Source organism: Neodiprion fabricii, chromosome 3 (assembly GCF_021155785.1).
Source record: "Neodiprion fabricii isolate iyNeoFabr1 chromosome 3, iyNeoFabr1.1, whole genome shotgun sequence".
NCBI lineage: Eukaryota > Metazoa > Arthropoda > Insecta > Hymenoptera > Diprionidae > Neodiprion > Neodiprion fabricii.
Window position 1 is genome coordinate 28,010,105 of NC_060241.1, and position 20,165 is coordinate 28,030,269.

Sequence of the window (20,165 nt, forward strand, 5' to 3'; positions counted from 1 at the left end):
ACAAGGAGACGATTCAATGTCGAGATGTATATACCCATGTCATATACATTGTAACGAACTGAGCGTTACAGAATAAACAGAACAGCTTCGTGAGCTTATGAAGCGAACAGACAGCAAAATGCAAATGAGGAAAAATGCTTTAATGGCAGTGCGTGTTTACAGTTTAAAGTCTGAAACAGAACTGTTATTACAATAATGTTAGTTGCGCGGTGACCTTATTAATTTTATGACACACGAAAACTTTTATAAGTCTTTTATCTATGATGACTACTAAATCAAAACAGGGGTCAAAACGGTTGATTTCACCCTTTGTAACAACATTATATACATACGAATCGTGATTCACATACTGCTGGTTCACTGTTTGTAGCGTAGGACGATACGTTTAGGACCGATTTCGAATCTCTCCTCGAGCTCTTTCATGAATCTTACCCGCGCCGAGAGAGCCCACAGTAATTATCCAGCGAGTTTCTCGAGTCTCCGACGCACCCTGATCAGAGACTAAAGCTCAGAGATATATTTAGAATGGTTTAATTCTGGCCAATTGCAATCTACACAGATAGCAAACATTCGTTTGATACCGATATGCTTAATAAAGTTATACGTATAGGTATGTACGATAAACTTAGATTGTGTTCTGACGAGCTTTTTACGTCGCATTTTGCTCATCTGCCAAAACACCGCTGCAGGCATAACGCTGATTGTACTTTTTACGACTATTCAGGAGTCCTAAAATAGAATTATTGTTAGCGGTCTAGGCTGCTGGAGGAGGAGCTGCTTGTTATCTTCCAACAAGCACTGCAGATAATCGCTCGTTTTCCCGACGAAAAAGGAATGAAAAAAAAAAGTAAAAAGTCTTGAAAATGCCGAGCCTTGAGCAGTGGTCCCTTATTTTGTTTCCACTCCGTGCAGCTAAAATGCCGAGCACTCAGCGTCGGGACGGAGTTTTAGCCCCCGTTTTCTTTCAATGTCTCACCCCTAGCCGCGTCATTGTAGTTGAAGTAAATCAGCTACATAGGTATTTGTGTTTGCTACATTTTTACCACATGCATTACAGGTGAAAGACTGCAGTAATTATACATAATATTCGGGGAAGCCACCCCCACATCAATTTGCAACATTTTCTGCAATCTTGATGAATTTTTGTACATAGAAATAAAACAAGGGAGGAACCGTTATCAGTGGCTGTATTTCGCCGTATCTCGGTAACCAAACGGTGAGCGGTGGCTCCTATCCGCGAATCTGCAGAGGCGATTAGCGGAGACAAAATCGACGGTAACGAACGCCGAGGGTCCGTCGGCGTCGCGGGTGACTCTACGTCTTATTCCTTCTTATCTCTATTATACCTTTCGACGATCACCTTTCCGCTTTATATTTTCGTCCCCTGGAATCGCGTCGACGCTCCATTACGAGGCCGTGGCCATCTCGAACACGCGATGCCGAAGAATAAGGGGAATAAGACGAGCGATTGACGTTATATATACCTACAGTATTGTATATACGGAGCCCGAGAGCCAACGATCGAAATTAGGTACAAACCCCTCGATAAGTGAGCGTTAAAGATAAGATATTGAGACCGAACGTTATCCCGGGCTGTCGATTCAATATTTTATCAAGGCCTCAGTGAGTTCTCGTATTACGGAAGTGAAAGTAAACCCATTCTTCGCTCGGGTTGTTCTCTTTCCGCGGCTGGATTGTCGCATTAATTTGCATTTTAATTGACGAACGGGAACAATATTTTTACCCCCTGAAATACCTATATTTGCCCTGCTTATACACCGCCGGATAATTTATGCTCGGAGGGGGAAAGAGGAAAGAATAATCCCAAGTTATGTTCGTGGAAATCATCGCTGTAAACTACGAAATATCAATACACCATAATTGTAATTTCGCAATAAATATTATAAAGCCGTAAAACAGTAATATATCTCTTTCGGAATCATAATATAAAACCTAATTACCCACAAAATGCACACAGGTGGAGGACTTGAACAGCCAGAACTATGGAACGCTTGTCCTGAAAGTCGAGTTTCACCAGGTAGCGGACCTGGAGCACAGGAACCACGGAGCGCTTGTCCCTGAAGTCGAGTTCCACCAGGTAGCGGAACTGGAGCGCAGGAACCACGTAGCGCTTGTCCTGGAAGTCGAGTTGTACCAGGTAGCGAACCCGGAGCGCAGAATGCAGGAGGTAGAGAACCCGGTACTCGAAATCTGCGGAGCGCGATTCTCATCCGTCCGCTCTACTGCGCGGTCGTTTCCAGACTGAGCAATTCGGTCAGCCGATTTTCGTCTATATAGATCGATGACGTCAAGAGAAAAAAAATTTGGGTGACGTCACTTTCTGAATATCCGAACATCCAAACTTTGGTTTCGAACTTTGATACTATGTATGTATGATTTGGTGTACAAATTGAACGGATTTCGAATGTTCAGATGACATGGTAGATAAATTCTCAGTGTAAAATATCGAATATAATACCTCAGTATATGTATTGCATTTATGTACACCATTTCTATAGTAAGCAAACGCGAGGAACGTCTGCCGCGCGCGGCAGTGGAAGTTCAACACCGTGTCTGACTATACGAGGATTCTGACTACTCACGTGTCAGAGACTCGTGCGGTACACTCGGAGGTAGGCAGCAGTCCTCAACCTATGTTTATACCTATGCATACACAACAGCAGCAAGCTGCGGACGTCTGACTGGCCAAGCAGCATCTACTTGGAGTCTGGCACCGTACGAGGGCCCTCTCCTTCTACCCTGAGGTTCGCGACTCGTGGTGGAACTGACTGCATCTAGACAATCTCATTTTCTAACTTTTACTTCTCATTTTATTCGTGTACAGTAGTATATAACAGTGAATCTAGAATTAAGCCCAAGTTTTAAACATGCAAGCACACGTGTATCGTATGTAAGTTTGTCTCTTCGGTTTTTGGTTTGCGTAAGCGGGTGATAAAAAAATGAATAAATTCAAATGGAAAAAAACGAAACATCTTGGTTTGCGGAAACAACTGTCTCAGTATCGGAATACTTCGTTAATAAAGTTCAACATCATTTAACTTTGCTAATTCGCAAGTCTGTTCGATTCCAAAACTTCAACTACAACCGCGTAGTACGCCGCAATTTTAATTATACGAGTGGAAAAATCCTCAATGTGTAATAAATTAATGCACACGATAATCGTCTATTGATTGTGATCGCTGGACTGAAACGAGTTTCAGAAGGTCTGAAACTGAATTTTTCAAAAAATAATATTTGGTCTTCATAAATGAACGAAGTTTTACCATATAAGAGAAATTATCTAGGATATGTTAGACCACCACGTAAATTGGACCATTCTATAGAAATTACGTTTCTTACCTTGTAATACTTTCCTACAGAACGGTCCAATTTATTCAGCGGTCTGATATAACCTACCCTATACTTTTCCCCATTCCAACTTTGGCTTGACGACACTGCAGTTGAAAGACTTTTCGGTTACCGAATTACATCACGGAATCAATCAACGTGCCTTATCTACCTACCTAATGATCCGTAATTGAAAGACAAAGATCTACACCATTTTCTCTGACTCGAGGTAGGTACGTGTATACTTCGTTACGCGGGCGAAGCGAAGTTCGGAATAAGCAAATAGATTAGCCGCAAATTGAAATTTTCACTAGCACTGATCGGATTTACTCTACCGCATTCAGGTACTCATCATTAGATTGTGCGTAGTATACGTAATAGAACGGGAGCTGACAAGTACAGTAATGAGCTTCGTATAGCTTGGATTGCCCTAGATTTTGCGACGCGTGCGACGTTATAAATTTTAAGCTTCGTACATTGATCCGACTAAAAAAACAATCAAAGTTTCTACAAAGGCAAGAAGCAACGCTGCAGAGGTTACGCGGAGGCACGCGAATTAAACGCATATATATGCGTATGTATTATACACGGTTAATACGTTTACCCCAATTCGATAATCAGTATGAACACGCGTGTTTCTGCAACCACGTTAAGCCGTAAATTATTTACCGATGAGCTTGATACGAGGCTGTATAGCGTTTCAGGAATATCACACACGCATCAAGCCTTCAGGCAGTGTCTGGCATGAAACTCTGTACGCCGAATGTCACCCCTCCAAATTTTTTTTTTTCCTCTTTAAATTTATGAAAATAAGAGGTGTTTCCATTCGGGGTGATACTATATAAACTTCTCGTTCCGCATTCTAAAGGTGACTTTTCGAACGTGTTACACCTTTTTTATTCTTATTCTTCTTCGACTTCTCACGCGAAAGACTTACAGTTGTGATATCCTGAAAGGGAGTGATAATAAAAAAAAAAAAAAAAATGATAATAATAACAACGATAAAACGGCCTATAGTATTCCAGGCACATCGAGCTTCGTTTTGCTTTATATATATATATATATATATAAGTTTCTGTATTTACTCTCAATTTTTCTCCCCCATATACCGGTGTGCCGTTATCTGAAAAGCAATATACTTTATGCTGCGCAAAAGCCTTTCCAACATCAGGACTGATCATCAGGGCGTCTTCTGCGCCAGGCTCAACTTCACATTATCATAATGCTACGTAAAAAATCTACACTGACGTGATTGATATACCCACCTACGTTGTATCTACCCAGGTTATCACGATTTTAAGAAAAATAAAAAAAAAAAAAAAAAGAAAAGAGAATACGTATACATATAGTACAATGGACTTGGGTGAAAATCGGCTGAAAGGCAAACATTTAAATCCAATTTCTACGGTGTAATAACTTAGGTGTTTAAACCTTCCACCCACGTAAATCATTTGCATCCGCCCTAATCGAAACAATTTTTTTTTCCACGCCAAAATTTGCGTACTCATAAAAAGTTTATTGCAAGATAACCGCTTTTTCAAGTTTATACATCAGGACTGCCTGAGCTGGATGAATCGTACCTTCCACACGTAACAATACAGTCTGATTCATGAACCTTTGTACCATTCTAAACAAAGAACAAAATAAAAAATGATCTGCCATATTCTTTTTCAAGCCAATCCTCGTAGTTCCCATTCTGGCCGTGAAACCTTCAGATGCGTTTCAGACACATTCTATCGACTCTGTCGAATACTTCAGAATTTACACAGGCGAAATGCAAGATTCTTGGAATTTCATTTCGAATCTGAGGCAACAACGTGGGCGAGTATAACTGCGTATGCATTTAGATGCGGCGTAAGCCGAACGCATAGAATAATAGGACAATTAAAAACAGGTAAGAAGGCATGCAGTTTTAATTAGAGCTGCGCTATCAAGTGTACTTAGCGTTTCGACGAACGGCAGATGTACGCCAGTTGCTCGCTGAGATGACGCAGCTCGTACCGCCTCTGGCTAACAGAGCTCACCTGAATACTTTTCTACGAGGTTGCGGGGGTGGCTCTGGGTATAATATGATATCTTCACCCCACACCACTCCACTGAAATCTCGCGGAATGGCGCCACATATAATTCTGTCGCATAACCAACTCGCTGGTTTGGTATAACTCTATTTAATCACGGTCAATCTTATCATCCTTATTACCTAACTTCCAACCTCTCTACACACTTTTTCACAAACTCTGCGCAGACATTAATTCACTTAATGAACTTACGGAGGGGGGGGGGGGGGGGATTTTATAATCTGAAAACCGTTTTCGGTCCTCAAAACCCTCGGAAATCCAACGATCATCTTATCACTTACACCCACAGCTGTCATTTTATCGTCACTTCGAATTAAAAGGAGAAGGAAAAAAATAATTACTGTGAAAGACGTTACTTGCAATGGAATTTGGAAATGTTCACAAGATTTTATTTAAAAAATCAGTCTTTATGTTAATTCACGGAAAACTCGCGATGCTTCAGGAGTCTTTATAGCAGGGTATATAACTCGAATTTCATTGGACTTTTCAGAACTCCGTTACATGGACGGAGAATGAATTGGTCGAATTTATCAAGCACATTTCGTCAGCAAAATTGTCTATCTAAGGTACTTTTTTACACTTGAATAAAATAAATAATGACGTTTTAAATATCATTGATAATCAGTGTATTTCTTCTCTTACGGTTTCCTTTTTTTTTCATCAAGTAGCATTTTGCAGAAACGAGTCAGATTTGATCGCTAGATTTGGTTCACTCTTCCCTTGCTACTAATGACTTTGTACGACTGAATGGATTTTGCGGATATTTTAGGAGCGATGCAGAGGCAACGAGTGTCGAGAGTGACTGATTCCCAGGCGAAAACTGTCATGATAATTTCAAACTATTACACAACGCACGGTGCGGGTGCTGAAATTTCCACGAATGTAGCATTACATGGTCGATAAAACGAGAGCCGCGGTGTAGCCGGGTTGATTTACTGCGACTGTTAGTGAGTCTTATATATTCCGACAATCAGACAGGGTTTAAATTGTGGGAAAACGTTTGCGGTTCCCCTAATCCGTGGAATTAGAAAAAGTTCGACTTTAATGGGAATGCCAGAGCATTCGGCGGGGCATTTGCATAGGCGTGCAACGGAATAGGTGGGTGTAACGGTTGGCAAAGAAAGCAAACTCTCACTCTCTCGTGGGTGCCATTCCAGAGAATTAAACCGGTCGCGGTCCAAAAGAAAGTTCAACCGCGAAAGCAGAAATGCCTTTTTCCGCAACCTGCAGCCGCTGACGACGAGCTCCGAGTATGAGTAAAAAATAATTAATTCACCGGCACGTTTTAGCGAGCATTTGCATCCATCTCAGAGGTGCCGCAACCTTATAAAAACTAATTCTATAGCTAACGGCACAGGGTCGTGGACGCTGCGGCACGGTTCACTTTACTTCTGGAGGAACGTGCTACCTTATAAGTAATTAGTAATTTGTAATTAGGTATACCTAACCCAGCTGCGGTGCGGCGGAGAAACGCGAGAACTCGGAAATGTCGAAGTATCGTGAATTTGCAGTGTTATTTAATCGACAACCTACCCCCGGTAATTAGCTGGTATTCGAATTCGTGCAGATATAAGCGACAAACATGAATATTTCCGGAGAACAAAAGTTTCAGTTTATTAACGGGATCGGTACGAGTTAACTTTGCGTAATGTAAAAGCACCCTGGTACGTTTTAATTTCTCTCTAATGAATTTAATCGGCGAACTTTCACCCGTCAAAGAAAAAATGAATTGTAAGAGTTTCGCAAAATAATGCCAATGCGAGTTGATCGGTCTTATACCTGTTTTCCGAGTTGGCCAAAGTTAACTGAAACAGAGTCTCGACTTTTTAATATTGCGAGGACAGTTTGGCGCTCTACTTTCGTCGAGAGAGAAAAATCAACCCAATTGGATTCGGACATTAGCGTCAGCATCGTTGGTCTCGACCGTAGTCGTCCAGTATATGTCAATAAATTGTCTCCGGTTGGTGTATACCTATAACGAGTAACACAGTGTGTAATGTAATCTAGGTATTACGTTATATAGCAAGGGACAATGCGAGGGCTCGGATTCACCTTGGCCGAAACGCAACCCTCGTTGATATATCCACTGAGGCATATAATTCTCGAGTAACAATTCGTTACATTACCGTACAGAGCGAAGCGAAATTTTCACACTCTCTTATTGTTAGACCGGGAGCTTCTTCGTAAAGGTAATTTGCTTGAGAGAAACTCAGTCTCAGTATCGGGAGACAAAAAAATCCGTTGCGGCGAGGCGGACAATTTTGCAATATCCGCTGATTTTTTTAATGTGATTTCCTTTTTTATTTTGAAAAAGGTGTTGCGAGTCATATTCAGATTTCATTTGTACGCAAATTTTTTTCACCACCCTCGTCGACTCATCATTCATGCTGCGCATGGAAATTTCTCGTTTTCGTTTTCATCAAATGTATGTATAATATTCGTGTACGTATATATAATACAAATGACACTTCGCGGTAAAAAAAAATATATATGTATATAATATATTTCATTCTCATTCCAAAGCACATTTTTTCTCATACATATTTTTCACCAACTTGTGATTGAGTTTCGTACATTGCAATTTCCACCTTTTACTTCGCGGCGGATTTGGAAGAGCATCGTTTTACCATTATTTCGAAGTTTGTTTATACGGTCTTGTGCAGTGGAACTCCGTGTCGAATATATTGTACGAATATCCGGTAAATTGAACAGTGTATTATGCGACTATAGACGGAGTTTGTTTGAAAACCGCAAACAAATTACACGGGCACATGATAAAATGACGGCGTTACTGTGAAATCCGACGAAGTGGAGGGTCGTTTGTAAAAATATGCGCCACCAGTAAACGAGTTCATAAATATAAAAATGTATGATATATCCAACATATCAGGGTTGGAATTTATCGTGCCGTTAATACACGCCGATTATGACGGACAGATGGTAAGAAGCTCACGGATCCATGTAATTAAAACTTGTTGAGAAAAGTTGAAGGTGTAATCTCGCCGCTATCATTACGAACTAGTCTAGCATGGCGGGGGCTGAAGCGTGTTGAAAGGGGCGGACAGCGGCAGCGAAGCAGGGTGAAGGAACGAATTACCATAATTTTCTTTGCGGATCTCATCCACGGATGTCTGGCTTTATGCGCCACTTCGACACACAGGATGCGTCTGCGGGAATCTACGCGCATGCAGAGCATTAATCTACATAGAAGAACGGAAGAGAACAGAAGTGGAGAATGGGAAAAAGATTCACATCATTGCGAGTGTGCTGCGCATTTTCCGTGCGTTGTAATTGTCCGCATGCATCGAAAATTGTTATTTTAAGAATAGTTCATTCCTCCAGGGAGTCACGTTGGACGCTGATACTATGCATGAGCCCCTTGTGCGTGTTTCGAGTAAAATACATCGGAAATGAGTCATACAAATGGGGATGTAGACTCCCACAGCGTTTCGGTCATACTTTTACATGGTATTTTTTGCTATAGGTTTACTAATTTTTTTCCGTTTACTTACTTATTATATTGTTACAAAGCGAAAAATTAATTAAGAAAGGAAAAGGATTTATTTTGTGACGAAGTTCTTCTTTTAAAGTCTCGAGATAGACTGTTTTTACAATAATGTTGATTGAGGCAGCAACCTTATTCTTTTGAAAGACATAAGAGGTTTATAAACATCTTTTATCTATGATGACTACTAGATCATTAAAAAGGGGACAAAACGGGTGATTTCACCCTTTGTAACAATATCTTGGACATGATTTCCTTATGATAATCGACCGAAGTTCCGACATCGGTAAAATGATTTGATATCTCAAGTGCGTTCGGGATGCAAGATGGAATTGCGCTCACTGCGATATTTCCACGTCATTGGTTCGTAGGCTTTGATAATAGTAAAAATACTTGACATTCCATGCGGTCGGTAAAGACTGACTATAGCATTCTCTTGAATACGGAATGCACTTGGCTCATATTATCGCTATCTTATTTATTATTCAAACCGCTACGCGGCAGAGCTCCAAGTGCTAAAAGTTGTACTTTAAAGTTTTCTGAATTAAGTAGCACGCAAGGCGTCTTACACTACTTCCTATTATTCCGTTCTGATTCTCCGAAGTCGCGATACAGAGTCCGTTTCTTACTCCTAAAACTGCAATCTTTGCAAATCCGAACGTTTAATGATCGAAAAATGGAATACACTTAGCGAATATGTGATAAGAATCCAGGTCGATGAAGTGAAAGTGAGTGTAAGTTTTTGGCACATAAAACAGGTTTATCCACGTGAAATTTAACTGCTGTTCGAGTAGCTTAATGCCAAGCGCGTTAAATCGATTGCAAGATTATATTTGACGCGTAATTACTGCCAAGGTAGGAATCGATGGCACTTCGCCTAGCTGCGAGCTAATTGAATTTCGAAATTACCCATACACTATTCCTGAAGTACGAATGATATAGAAACGATTAAAGTGGCGTATAATTTTTCTACGCGAGAACCTCAGCTGTAGCAATCTTTCTGGTTCAAAAACGATCAAATAAGCCTTCAACAGTTTTCCAAACTATTATTTTATTAGATGATGCTGATTCGTCTGATACTTTTTTTTGTTTGGTTTTGACGGTTGTTTCAAAAGAAGAAGCCGGCATTTATGCGAATGATCTACTTTTTATCACATACACGTCGTTGTTAAAATGCTAAATTAGGAATTCCAGTATATTTGTGTAAAAGATGTTCTTCCAATAATTTTGCGCCGTATTACATGCGACTAAAGATAATGTACCTACGGAAGACTAGGAAAATACTTTTTTTCCCCTCTCGGCGTTAGAAAAGGATTTCCTTTTCAACCGGCACCCAAATGTTTCCAAGAACTTTACCGACGCTCGAGAAATTTTTTTCTGAACTCTCTTTCCCGTCTACAGTGAGACGGAAATTTCTCATTTCGCAAGTATGTAAAACAACGTCTATGTTCTTAACATGTTTCTGGCATAAAGTGAAAAACTAAAAAGAAACTGGCGACACGTTGTTCACTGGGTTAGATCTCGTTTCGACGTCAGTCGCGAGGGTTACAGAGGTAGAAAAAATATACGGAAAAGTCGGTGGGGAGAAAAACAAGAAAAAAGTAGGCAAGGCATAGGTATATTCGAAATGGAAGGAGAGATTCGTCGAGTACCTTATACAGCCGAGTTCTGTCGGAAGACTCGAATGCTGGCTCCGAACAATCTCCCGTCTCACTCCTTCCGTTTATTTTAGACTTGTTAATGTAATTCCCCTAAAAGGTGATACTTCGTCATGCCTCGGTGATAGAGCTGCGGGAGAGTAAAAGTGGGGGATGTATGTATATAAGAAGATCGTGGAAGGGATGGAGTTTGAAACTTTTCCGCGATGGGTGAGGAACGGGGGATGATGGGCGCACCCACGGCAGCGCCGACAGATGCCGCGAAGAGCGAGAGACGAAACGACGAAAAAATTAGGGACCGGGAGATAAAAAGAATATGAAAAAAGAAAGAAAAAGAAAAACGTCGGATCGGGAGAGAGGGGCGGGGAAAAGCGAACGGCGAAAGCCTAGAGGGACGCTGCGGGAAAATAGCCGCGATAAATAAAACCGCAAGTGCTCCAGGTTATAATAATGCTTCGAACAGCTCTGTAATACTTCCCCGCCAAATGTGCACACACGTTGAAACAGAGCGTTTCACGCGTGCAGTGTTGATAATCACCAGGCACAGTTTTACGCCCGCAAATGTGTAACGTACCCCTCTTTGTCACGCATATATATAGATATACACTCCTAGATGAGCGTTGGTACGATACGCCAAAGCGGGTAGCCTGAAGGGTTTAAGGGTGGTAAATTACTGCCGATACTAAATTTTACAGCCGCGTTTTCCGCGACGGCGATTCTGCAGCCAGCCGGCGGCGCAGTGTGGGCGAAATTTTGAAAGCACATGCAGCAGGCAGACCGCCACCGAGCGAACGGTGGGTGGGATACTCGTTCGTTTCCGGTTTTCTATAAAGGTGTTATACACGCGGCAACATACCGCGTAACGAATCGAAAATATTTCAACGAGAATTGCACGAGATGGAAATTCTGCGCAACAATTAGGCGGCTGGCAGCCGGTGCTGCAGCAATTTGCGTACTTCCTTTTTGCCCGTGGCTTAACGAGGGCCGTATATTAAATGGCCCGGATCTTTTGAATGTACATACAGTCACCGAAAAGTGGAATACAGTTCGTCTAAAAGTTGCATACCTAATTGTGGAGAGAGAGAGAGAGAGAGAGACAAAGTGAGGCTAAAAAGAGGGGCGAATTTTGGTTGTGAATAAATTATCAAAACGAAACGCTGTTCTTACTCGAGAACCAAAGTTCGTTCGACGATAGTATGAAACATTAACTCTCTCGCTGCTTGTTGGTAGGTGTCTCTGCAGAGGGAAAACTTTCTTGAAATTCAAACCGATTTGTAACGGAATTACGCGATCCCTCCTCTTGTATTCGGGTATATACTTGCAAGCTATATTTTCAAATATATATGATTATTCCCAAGAAAACGAATGACAAAATTGTATTTTCAGACCGATGAAAATTAATGACAGTTCTGCAGAGTAGAAATGAACCAATTGCCAATATAACGTATGCCATTGCTTTGTGTTTTCTTTTTTTTTTTTTGTTTTTCTTTTTTGGCGAATCTACGTGTAATCAAACAAGTTTGCAAAACTGCATCCGATTCGGTTGGGCCTCTGTTTTTATCTGAGAATTTGTAGAAAATTTTCTAACGTAGTAAAAAAATTAATTCGTGTCATATGACGTTGTTTACTTTGTTAACGATCTCATTATTTCCGTTTTTGCAGCCAACTTGACGGTCCAAATTCAATCAAGCCATTCCAAACGAGGAATTCCGTTGATAAACACAATTAGAAACGATTGTACGGCAGTTCAGCCGCGTATGTCATAAGAAGAAGATAATTATAATATATATGTCATGTTACTCCGGTATAGTTAATATCATTCATGAAAAGGTGAAATTCGAAATTAGTTGGTTATAATTTCATTAATAATTTATAAATACAAGACCTGTATTAGCTTATCATTATTCTAACGGCCTCGACAAAGGAAAGTCAGATAATTAAAATTTCGAGTAACCGAATACCTTATAATCCACCTGCGCATAACTCACATTTTTCCCTAAGATCCAGAATTTTTTCTCCGTATAAATTAAATTTCTCCAGCCCGATAGGCGATCATTTCATTTCATCCTACTTCCTCTTCAATTCTCGGTCCGAAACCGAAGCTGCATTCATTTGCGTAATTGTTGAGACGAGAGCAAAGGAAGGAGAAGGTGGCTAAGCGATATTCGCGAGGCAATTCAAACACGTCGAGATTAACGTCAATTGGTATCAACAATCGGTACGTTGGAGATCTGTTAATCTCGAGCGAAGTTATATACAACCGTATATCCGGGGGTATACATCCAGTCGGGTGAATCCTTACCCACAAGGGTTGGTAGTCGACTAATGGAAATCCTCGCTGATTATTGATTAGGCATTATTTCTATACGACCCAACCCGCGAGGTCCGCTCCAGAGGTTCGGCTATTGCCCTGTTATTTATTAATACTTCCCTCGATTTCTCGCTTTTTTTTCCAAGCAGCAACCCTTCGATATTTCTCGGCTTGTTCGGCTTATCGATTTCATCTCAATCGCCCCGACTCCCAAACGAAACGATAATGCATCATTTTCACGCGGCTTGTCGTAACATCGCGATATCAAGATTGTCGATGAAAATACAGTTATACGTATACAACGGGACGGAACAGAGAAGAAATGAATTTCGGTTTTTTGGTCGGCAAGCCTTGGCCGCATCGTTGAACCGTGTGCAGAAACTACACGGACAGAAGAAACAGAGCAAATTTTACCCAAAACTGTGTGAAAAGAGGGGGTACATCAAGATTTCCGGTAAAAAATACCAATGTAAACTACATCTTTCGCTATAAATGTGGCAGATTTTACTTCACACACAGTGGTTTTCACTGTTTCGAGAGTAAATTCTGCATTTGACGAAGTATATTTTACCAAGAGATCTGACGTGTCCCTCTTTTCCTGCAGTTTTTAGCAAGATCTGCTCTTTTATTCTCTCCGTGCAGACCGGTGTCTAGACTCGGGAGTCTGGAGTTGATGAACGTGAATTCGTGTTAACAATCCCTCCATTATACTTCAACCTAATCTTGCCGAAAGTTATCGGGATATCGGGCGGCCGAGGTCCGCTCGGCTCACCTCCAACCCATCCGCCATAGCTATACACATAACATATACGTATATGTATAACGGCACGTTATTGATGGTAGCCAAAATCCGGCCAATGACCGTGCAGATTCCACTGGATTTATATTAATTAATTGTATCGTTTCCTATCGATCCTCTCGTCTGTGCGTTATACGCATTGCACATTCATTGTATTTAATCCAAAAACGAGGAGGCAGCATGCTACCCACACTTTCCCGAATTCGTGCTAAAACGGAAAGGGTGTTCGACCTTTAGGGTAAGTCTCCTTCCGAAATTTAGAGTTGGTTCTCCAGGGATGCAAATATTTGGTAGCATCCGTACCAACTTTAATTACATTTCGGTATTCGCGCTTTGGGAGCATTTGCCAATCTTCAACCTTACAAATATATTTATAAGTATTTAATAATTAGACCTCGTATGATTTTTTTCAGGACACGAGATATTCTCTAGTATTAAAGACGGTTGGTGTAGATGAGAATATCACTAAGCAGTTAAAGGCGATGATGTCCATGCGATATACATTCTGATTTTTGTGTTTTTACACTTTATTTGTTACTTCGTGCAGCGTGAATTGCAAAAAATAAAAAATACACCCGATATTTCACAAAACACCGCCGACATGTCAGTATATACGAACAATTGTCTGTTTAGGTACCTGGTACATTCATATTCATACGGTATATATGAATATAACGTGTGTATACGTGCAGGGTAAACTCTGTGCTACCCCATAACCGATATATCGATTCATAGAGATTATGATCCTGTAAATTTTGCAGGAAAGTTTGGAAGCCAGTTTAATCCCGTTATTCCCTTGGACCGAATGAAGCGATGGCTCCATTTGTATTCATAATTTCACGTCGCGGCCCGCCGTTCGCGAATATCGTGGGCGTCGCGACGAGGTAGCATCGGAAGCGCCGGTCCTCGTTGTTTTCGGAGAGGGAGAGGATTTTCCTACGTAGAACACCGCGGGTTTCTCGTTCCCCAATTTCACCCCTCTGTGTTTCTCTTTCCCTTTTACACTACACAGTCACTCAATCCAATCCATCACTTGTCGCGACTGGTCTGTTTGTGCCTGCATTGTATGGTTGTACGTAGGCCTTTCCGACAATGCCGCAAAATAATAAAATGAGAAATCAAACGCACTCGACTGTAGTGCTTACACGTGGATCCGAGCTATCCGGATATTCCGATATCCGAATTACTCGGATCCGTTAGTTATGGCACTTCAAATCTGGATAGTTCGAGTACCCGGGTAATTCGCATATTCGGATAGAGTGAGTGTCCGTACAGTTCCAGTATCCCGATAGTTGGTATTTCCAGGACAATTTGTACAAAATTTGCAAATAAATTACGTTCACACAACAAGTTGACGTAATTTGAGAAACTGTTATGTATTTTTGCAAAAAAAATTTATGTGACTGTGAGTTAGTTGTCGAGTTGACACGGAATTTACGGAAATTCCACTTTGCTGTACAGAAATTGCACGCTTCCTCCACTTCTGCGTAGAGAATCTACAGTGAATTCGCAAACATTTTTAAGAGTACACACATAATAGTAGTTACAACTAACACGTGGCCGTAATACTTGTAGTAGAACTATCTTAACACGAAACTCGCGTAGGAAGCCGAACTATTGGTATTATTTGGATGGTTTAAGTATCCAAATAAATCTAGCGCTCCAACTATTCGAATAGTTCGGATAGTATGGATAACCATGTACTCGATTACTCGAACCATCCGGATAATCCTGATATCTAAATTTGAAGCGTTGGATCCGGTGGATCCAGGTCGTTCGGGTAATCCGGATACTCGAAAACTGGAATCTCTACTCGACTGGCTCGGTATTCTTTCAATATCGATACTTACTCAATTTTATTTAGCACCAACAGGAAAATGAAGTCGAGGGTTACGTCATGTGCGTTCAATTACCGGACATCTAGATGAATGTTTACTGCTTCAGATAATAATTGGTATTTGATACGATGTTTTTCACCGTTATGACTTTGACAAAAATTACCGTAGACGGATGTTTAAATTAGAGTAAGTCTACAATATTTGATAACTTTATTTTCAAATACCTAATATTCTGGTTTTTAATCCTGTGCATTGTAAAGTTCCACTGCAGCTCCGAGTCCAAATTTTTTCCTTCTCTTACCAAGTTATAATACGATTTTGAAATATGCTGCCAAGTGTATCAATAATAAATATCGAAAACGCTGTTCTAAAATAAAGTAAGAAAGGAAACAGAACTACGCAGAACTACGAAGGTCGGATGCGCCCGCACTCTAGTTTAAAGAATTTTTCAAACATCTGGTGTCGCGAAAAGTTTTTCAACTACCTACTAGAAAACACATTAATCAAAAGAATAAGTAAATAAATAAATAAAAAATGTCGTGGCAGGTGGCGTAGCGGCGTGTCTTTGCCCAGGTCGCCTTACCTCGAAAAAAGAATATTCCCGTCGCGTCCATAAGTTCACAATCTGCAGTTTGTCCGCAGCATCAGACTTAGATAATAGCTTGTTTTATTGAAAATATCCGTAAGATAAAATATTTTTCCTTAAATCATGTTATATCCCGGCTGTTTCACGGTTCGAATCAATTTGACAAACGATTATTATCAAAAATTGATTTCTGCTTTATAATTAAGTTCCCTTCAATGCCCTACATAAATATGTATTTGTTATACAAAATGATTCAGGCATGACGAAGAAATTTTTAACCTTATTGTTAGATTATTCGAGCAGATTTTATATACCAGATAAGTACCTAAATATTTTCAGAGTACACGATTATCCTCTTCATACAGACCCTGAGAACTTGGACTGTAGTCTTTTAATTTTCAGTTGTACTTCTTCTGTACCACTGCAGAAATTGACTCACCTAATTAATTCGTTCTCGACATTAAATTCGGATAAACACTATGTGCAGATTTTGAGCACAACATTCAGCTATAACATAATGTTACCTCGAATCCATTGCTACTTGAAGTCACTCATCGCACGGATTTTTCGCCGAAGATTATATCTTCTTCGTACTGAAATCCCATCCGAAAAAGATCTACCAGGGTCAAAAACTTTTTTCGTAGTACCCGAATTGACCCGGTTCGCTTCATTACTCACACCTAGGCACGATGGCAATTCATCCAACTTAAGTTTGAGCCTTCGCAGGTTTAACGAATGACGGGGAGTATTTTCAGGAGGAAGGAAAGTCTGCCGCGAAGTGCTCGCTCGAACTTGAAGTTTGTGCGTAAGAAATCTTTCTCCCTCCCTTCCTCCCTTCCTACCTTCGTACCGTCCTCTCTCTCCCTCTCCCTCTCTCGCTCTCTCTCTCAGCTCGTCGAGGCATGCGTCTATTCAGGGCATTTTCATATTAGGAATGCCCTGGTATGCAGGACGGCAGCGCACCCTTCTATATACGCCTTTTCTCTTTCTTTCTCTTCCATGCCTGCTTATATATGTCCATAACTTTAATCTATATTTCATCCCCCAAACCGCCTCTGTATATACCAGGTTCGCTGCTCTTGACGTGCGTTGCACGGTATTACATCGGTTAGGTAGATACGTATATCCTCTCTGCGAACGTATTACCTACGAGCTAGAATTACGTTATGCGATACTTCTTTTTTCCCTCCTTCCTTCCTTCCTTCCTTCCTTCCGCCATTTCACATTTTACGCTTTCCTCGGCCGTTAAACTCGTTTGTATTCAAATTAGCGGTTCCGGTTCTTCGTCTCCTTCCTATATCCTGCTATATGTCCGTATAATTTCTTCCAAGGGTGTCCGATGCATCGCGCTCAGAGCGACTTGCGGGTCGATCGATACATTTTAATTGGGATTTAGAACCGGTGCACGTCCATGTGATTTCATCGGTGAAAATCGTTCGCGGGGTTTCATTCAGTTTTTCGATTGCACCGCAAAAGCGAGCTGACTCCTTGAAGATAAATTCACACGTCTGAGTTTGGATCGGGCGCGGTTATACCGACGTTACGGTATAAGATTCATTATTTTGCAATTCGATTTTCAAACTCGAAACTTGAAACTGAAGAAAGTTGAAAGTTATGGATGGAATGGATGAAACGCCCTGGCGTAGATAGTTTAAAATGAGTTTCAAACCTTTTTCAAGAACGCACGAGGGTCGACTTTTGTTGCAATGCTAATGCTCGGAGAATATGACGAACAGTTTCTTTCGCAACTACTCATACCAACCTAACTACCTATCTACCTACAGTGAAATTTCCAGTTTTTAGTCTCGCGTTAAAATTCTGTTTAGTCGTCGAAGAGAAAAAATTCCCCGACACACCGAAAAGTTGTTAATATTCAGAGAGGAAAATTTCACTTGCAGAAAAATTGGTTCATCGTTTTCAAACAATTGTCAATTTGTACAACTGAAGTAATTCTCTATTCCACAAATTCAAATATAACTTCGCAGGAATAGTACACGAATCGAATTATAGCCCATCTTCAAACATTATAAGTATAACTATATATAATACAGGTAGATATAAATGATATCTGGTAGAATTTTCATACGATTATATGATGTAACATGCCCGTGGGTAGTAATTTCGTGTCACAACTGTATCTACCGAATAATGTACAGACAAAAAGGAATTTGTGTTTTTTTTATCCCGTTTGACTTTTCCCTCCGTTTACTGTTTTTCTTCTTTTTGCCTCTTTCTCTTTCTCCTCTTTCTTCTTCTTTTTATTCGTTTGTCTCTGGCTGGTACCGCAAGTCTCTCTGATAACTGATCTGTGACGCGTGACACCCGCGTAAAAATGTTCCGCACATGCCTCATAAAATATCACTTCTTTCATAAATACGAGGTAAGGTGGAGAGGATATTTTTCAGAGCCGGAGCCGAGTTGGTATAGCGGAAAACCTGCGCATATCTTCTGCGGAATACATAGAAACCCATACACGCCTTTCTCGTACAGCATCAGACCTTGTAATTTCGAAGACAATATTATACAGTGTATAAAAATTCAACCTGCAGGGGCAACGGCGTTAGTTCACCCCGCGAGTTGTTACATTTTCCTGCAGCGTGTTTTACAGACCCAGAAGAATATAATCTTGATTAAAAGAAAGAAAAAAATGTTTTTATTTATAAATAAAACATATGTGGGTGCGTGCGTATACAGCGATAGATTCGTTGCGTATGAGTATTTATTAAACCTCGCCGACGAAGGTGTAAAAGGTGGAAAGACTTTTTGTTACTTTCTTTTCTTGTTCGTTACTCGTCGGAAAGGCGGGCTTTTTGCAATTATACAATATATCTGTATTCATGGCGGCGCGGCGAGGCATTCCGAATACACAGCTTTATGTATGTACATGCGTATAATATATACTCGTGCCTTCTAATTTTAAAAGTGCAATACTTTGTAACGCGTTACGATAAGCTTATCCCGTCTGGCGGTAAGCTGCGATAGAGAAATTGCAAATAAAAAGAGCTCGCTTTGAATTACTTTAAACTTATATAGCCCGCTCGCACGGCTATCCATATTACTAATCCAGAGGGAATCTGTTGCAGGTAAATTTATAGAACCTTTGTTTTCTCTGGGGGTCAGGTGAACTTTTCGAACGAAACTTGGATGGGAGATGGGAGACGAACAACGCCCAGAAATCGAGAGCACGGGTGTGATTTAGATCTTCGGAGGTGAACGAGATGAAAACGGAACGAAGGAAAATTGAATGCAAATGTCGCCTTTTGCCACAATACCTGAAATCAAGGTATCGGCAAATCTGCATTCAACGTCACATTCGATCGAGGTAGCTGTGCGGTTATACGTAGATGGCTGTTTCGTCGCGTTGGGGAGAATAAATTACCAAGAAAGGTGACAGAATTTACTCGGAAATCAAATTGTTTTTAAGCCGGTGATTTTGCTACTGATTTCTCGCGTCAAGACCTGGACTGTAACATTTTTTAACAAAAAAAGAAAGGTCAAAATAAGCAGCACGATAATCCAGACTAACAAATTTTAGGATATCTATATAAGAAACCGAATTATCGTGCGTTCGAGATCAAACGCCACACGCGTGGCAAAAGGATTTGCTAGTCAACAACTAGGGAATGGTATTCCTGTAGGTACATGAAAATACCAAAAATTTGGGAATTTGGTTACAGTGTGAGCAGAACAATCTCAGTACGTCGATGAACTAACGATGTTCTCCGAAATTTTATTACCGCATTTATCCCGCAGCTTAGAACTCTTATATTAAGAATTTAAATTCTCACTTTAAGATCGACGAATGCCATTTTTTTCCCAAGAGTACAAAGCACTTTCCCTTCTCGCCGTGTTACACTGTTCTAGTCTCCGCAATATTTCATATCGAACTTTCCCTTGTTTTTTCAACTATTTTCCAAAAATTAATGATATTGATAGTTGCTTTTCAATCACAAGTTATGGGCAAACGCGACGCGACACAGTCGCAATAATCTTGTTAAATCACGCAGCACCAAAGGCTTTGATAAAACAATATGCTAACGAT

At 40.6% G+C, this 20,165-nt stretch overlaps 1 protein-coding gene across 1 annotated transcript in view; it reads right to left on the reverse strand.

The window, feature by feature from the left end:
* Positions 1–20,165, reverse strand: part of LOC124177400 (cadherin-87A) — a 164,999-nt gene that overhangs the window by 28,502 nt on the left and 116,332 nt on the right. The gene's annotated exons all lie outside the window — the stretch shown is intronic.